Genomic DNA, 5,214 nt, shown 5'->3' with positions numbered 1-5,214 from the left:
TGTCTGTATTTATACCTCAAAGAAAAATACTACATACAATTTTAAGCAAAACCCCTGCCCCTTTCGCTCTTTCATAACAGAATTATGGAGTAAAGATTTAGCAAAGATAGCCCCATGTGAGGCTTAAGAAATTCCAATTTCTATCACTTAAAATTGTGTTCAAATTCCAAATGTTCTACAGGAGTGCTCAATGTTTCTTCTCAGAGTTTGATAGGAATTCTTCAAACTTTTTTTTTTTTTTACTGTAAAAGTCACTTACAGCAAACATATACAAAACAACAACACTAAACACATTAATGACTGCTGTTCACAAACTTGTGCTATCAGACTACTTGGTTGGGAGTACAACTAGTAACCATTTGCCATTTCTCTACATAGGTCTAAATTTTATAAATACACCTTTTATCTCAAAGGTTGTCAAACTGCAACAGATTTTTATATTTACACCTGAGGTGGTATCGGGACGTTAAAAAAAAAAGAAAAATCAAGCATGACAGAACTTTGACAGTGCTTTCATGCCAACCATGGCTCAGGGAGAACTGTTATGTTCAACTCATTGAGCAGTAGCATAAAATGTAAGCTTAAGTTTTAGTTTTCAGAAATAAGGTATCAGTACTTACTGGTAAGTATTAGTACTTACTCCTTTAAGTTACCTTTTAAACACTTTAGTTATAACTTAGTATTTTCCTCTGAGATAAAACAATACTTCTTGAAACTAATTACTGGTTAATTTATTTCTGTGGTCATAGGAATTATTACCTTTTTTTAAAGATTTTATTTATTTATTCATGAGAGACACAGAGAGAGAAAGAGGCAGAGACACAGGCAGAGGGAGAAGCAGGCTCCCCACAAGGACCCCGATGTGGGACTCGATCCCAGGATCAGGATCTAAGCTGAAGGTAAGACGCTCAACCACTGAGCCATCCAGACGTCCCAGAAATTGTTACCTTCTTTAGAATTGGTGTATTTCTGCATAACATCTTTCAAACATGTTCTTATTACTGCATTTTATTAAGGCTTAGTTTTTATTTTTTTAATTTTTTTCATAATCAAATGTGTGATTTATTTTTAGAGAAAAATAAAACTCTAGTTTTTCCAATAAAGGGGAGAAATAACAATATAAGATCATGTCCTGGTTACATGTTAATTACCACATTCTATACAATGTGGATGTGATCAACATGTATTTGATGATAGTATGAATAAACATTTGAGATTTAAAAATCACATACCATTTGCTAACGCTGTAAATTCATAAATGTTGAAATAAATACCCAGAAATAAGTAAATTTTAAAAATTGAAGCTTTTGACAGTGTTTATGGATCAACCCAAATGGTACATATCAATAGTACAGCCAATAAATTGACATTACTGTTGGTTTCCACCTAATTTCTTCGTAATATGACTGTCTGGTGTTGCATTAGTGAAGATACTTCCTACAACCACATGGGTACCCCAGAGCCTATGACGAACCACTTTACAGCAGCCAAGATCATCCACAGAGAATCCTAAATGTCGATAGCGTTCATCTGTTTCAAAGACAGTGTTGTTTGGATATGGTCCAAAAAGTGCCAAACCAGATGATGGGTCAATAAAGTCACCCTAATAGCCTTCACCTCGAAAAGCATAGCAAATTTCCTTAGCTCCGTTAATGAACTTTTCTAAAAGCATTTCTCTTTCATTTTCTACCTCTTCGCTCCAAACAGTTTAGTTTTCTGTGTCATAGTGAGAATCATTAGTTTGTTGGTGGCTCCTTCTGGAAACAGGGACTCAAAATCTCTTCGCGGCAATTCTGGACACGTTTGGATCGCACACTCTACTTTGGCATTTTCAAAGTAAGTTTCTGCACTGCTGATTTCTTGTTCACCGGGTGCATTACTGCCCTACCCGCAATCCATTCCCACTCTGTGCCATCACAAACTCGTGTCTCTCACTTGGTAAAGGTTCTGCTAGAACATCAGGTAAAGTTTTATGAAGCTGGCTTTTCTTTTGTGATGTAGTCCCATTGAGATGACAGTCAAAACCTATGTTCCCAGGAAGCTGGAATCTCTGATCCTGAGGTCCAAATGGTCCCACAGTTTCATCAGGCCCTACTGTTCGAGAGCATCTATCTGGAGGTGCAGTGGCCACATGAGACTCATCAGAACCTGAAGATCCTGCAGTTGAAAAGGCTTTGGGACTGACAACCCTTTTAACTAAAGAGCAAAATCCTGGGAGATAGGAAACCAGTCTGGCTCTATCACAGAGCACGGTGGCCCTTTCCAGCGGGGAGGGCGGACGCCAGGGATCGTCCCTTCCATGAAGCTCTACCCCGAGCGCGGGGCCCCCAGACGGGCGCGTTCGGGGGGACCCACACGGGGGAACCGTCCGTCCCGGCCCCGCGCTCCTCCGCCGTCGGGCTTAGTTTCTAAAACGTGGACTTTTCTGAAGTATTTATGAGCATGGAGTTTCAGAAGTTACTTTAACAAGCCATAGGTCGGGCAGCCCGGGTGGCTCAGCGGTTTAGCGCCGCCTTCAGCCCGGGGCGCGATCCGGGGGTCCCGGGATCGAGTCCCGCATCGGGCTCCGTGCGTGGAGCCTGCTTCTCCCTCTGCCGTGTCTCTGCCTCTCTCTCATGAATAAATAAATAAAACCTTAAAAAAAAATAAAACCGGGATCCCTGGGTGGCGCAGCGGTTTGGCGCCTGCCTTTGGCCCAGGGCGCGATCCTGGAGACCCGGGATCGAGTCCCACGTCGGGCTCCCTGCATGGAGCCTGCTTCTCCCTCTGCCTGTGTCTCTGCCTCTCTCTCTCTCTCTCTTTCTCTCTCTGTGACTATCATAAATAAATAAAAATTGAAAAAAAAATTAAAAAAATAAAACCAAGCTATAAGTCATTGGTTATCTGCTAGTTCAAATGTATCACGTGAAAATAAGATATCACGGTTGTTTTCTGATAAAGAAGCACTTCCTACGTTAGCTAAATCTCTCTCGCTACAATAGTCATATTAGCCTCATTATCTTGCTAAAAATTTTATCATGTGTAAGATTTTGTCTTATAAAATTTAATTCAATGTTACCATGACTTTGACTTTTAAAGTATTTTTAATTAAAAAAAAAAAAAAAAACTTCCAAATTGAATATGCAAGACAATTTTCATTAAAACATTTTGAACATCCAGGCACCTGGGTGGCTCAGTCGGTTAAGCATCTGCCTTTGGCTCAGGCCATGATCCCCAGTCCTAGGATCCAGCCCTGCATCAGGCTTCCTGCTCATGGGGAGCCTGTTTCTCCCTCCGCCTCTGTGCTCTCTCACTTCTCACTCTCAAATAAAAAAATAAAATATTTAAATAAATAAACAAATAAATATATAAATTTTTAAGTAAAATAAAATCAAGAACAAATAAAACTCAGACTAGAAACAAAAAATTTTTTTATTAAAAACCCTTTTGAATATCTATTAAATATAGTTGTCATTCCAGATCTAATTTTTCCTCACTACTGAGACAAGGACAAGGCCTCTGTGTTCCTAATGAGGGTCTCATTTATGTTGAGGCATTCCTTTCTTGCACGTGGGAACAGGCATAATTTTTGTCTATATGAGCACCAGACACTGTTACCTAAAGCTCTTTGGGGTGATCTTTATCACCCACTGGCATCCAATAGTTTTCTTACATGTTTGCTGCTCACAGATTCAGACCTTTTGTCAGACCTTTTGTCAGGCTGTTTATATATATATATATATATATATATATATATATATATATATATATATATATGATTTTGAAATACACAGATTCTAAAGACCATCCTTGAAGATTGTCATCCTTGTATTTTCCCTGTTTCTTACATAGTCTTAACACTTGCCTTTAACTTACAAAGCACAGTTACTTTATTCTATGAGAGCAAGAAAAAATTGTTCTATTTCAAATAATGTTATAGCAACTGATTCAGTAGGAGTGATACAAAATCTAATCATGCTTTTAAATTTGAGCGCATTATCTCCTTAAATTACATGTTAATTTAGTTTGTTTGACATTATAAAAATGATTAAAAGACTTAAGCCTGGTATGAAAACAAAAGGTCACTTGATTCATTAGCTTGAAAACTAGTGTTAACAATGACTTATAGTTTAGATCATCTCTCACCCAGCCTTCCTAGTCTATGCAAAGATTTTTGTGAATTTTTAAGAGTCAAGATGACTCCTTTCAAGTTTAATATTGGGTACCTGTGGCCCTAAGTTTATTATATTCTGGATTTCATACATTAATTAAATTGATTGTGACAGTAATGTTAGTTTATTCTCATCATGTCAGTTGAAATCTGGATGTACTGTCTTGGACAAAAAGATGTGATTTTGCAACAAATAGGTTTTCCCCCACTACTTTCTAAATCTGAGGATGGCACATGATCTTACACTTCCTTTATATCAAGGCCTTTTATAATAGACTCACAATAACATCCGTTGATGTTGATAAATGCACGAAAAGCTTTTTCTGCAAAGGAATCCACCATGTATGTTTACTGCAGAACTTAGTTCTGGAAGTAGGGCAATCCACTTGTATGCCAAATGGACTTTAATTTGTTTTGTATGTTTAGCACTCAACAGCATTTTCACAGAAGGCAAGAAGTAACTTGTATTTTTTGGTCCTCACAAAAACCATCTAAGTGCTGGTATTATTGTAACTTAGAGGAGAGAAAACGGAGGTGGGGGATTGCCTAAACCACAACATCAGATGCCAAGTGATGAGAAGAGGCTAGAACCCTGCCATTCTAATGTCATTTTAATGTCATTAGTACTGCAGCACACAGAGCTGCTACTCAAGAGTAACAAAGACTTCGCCCCAATTTCAAATATATTTTGTGGAAGCTTTTGGTCTCCCCTTAGATATGTGTGCTATTAATAACTGTAACAATACTGTGGCATTAAGGTCCAGAGTAGTCAACCTTAAAAGCATGGATACTGAAAAACAATTTAAGACCCCTGTGATTTTCAGATCTAGCCCTATTCTTAAAACACACTTATTTCTATAATATCTATATATTAAGGCATTTCGAAAAACATTTTAATAGAAGCCTTCAAACTTGCAAAATATAACAAAGGCCTTTTATGCTTAACTAGAATAAAATGACAACTTTTTTATACCACATTTGAAATGCAATCCATTCCAATTTTTTTCTCCTGAGGTTCACCCTGTATAGCTTTCTTAAAAATTTAAAATCTTCTTACCACTAAT

General features: G+C 37.7%; 1 pseudogene; it reads right to left on the bottom strand.

Annotated features, from left to right (window-relative positions):
• Window positions 1–1,118: 1,118 nt before the first annotated feature.
• On the bottom strand, window positions 1,119–4,492 carry LOC112670827 (methylmalonic aciduria and homocystinuria type D homolog, mitochondrial-like; annotated as a pseudogene).
• Window positions 4,493–5,214: the final 722 nt, after the last annotated feature.

Source organism: Canis lupus, chromosome 14 (assembly GCF_003254725.2).
Source record: "Canis lupus dingo isolate Sandy chromosome 14, ASM325472v2, whole genome shotgun sequence".
NCBI lineage: Eukaryota > Metazoa > Chordata > Mammalia > Carnivora > Canidae > Canis > Canis lupus.
The sequence above is the reverse complement of the archived record's forward strand: the minus strand, read 5'-3'. Positions and strand labels throughout refer to the sequence as shown.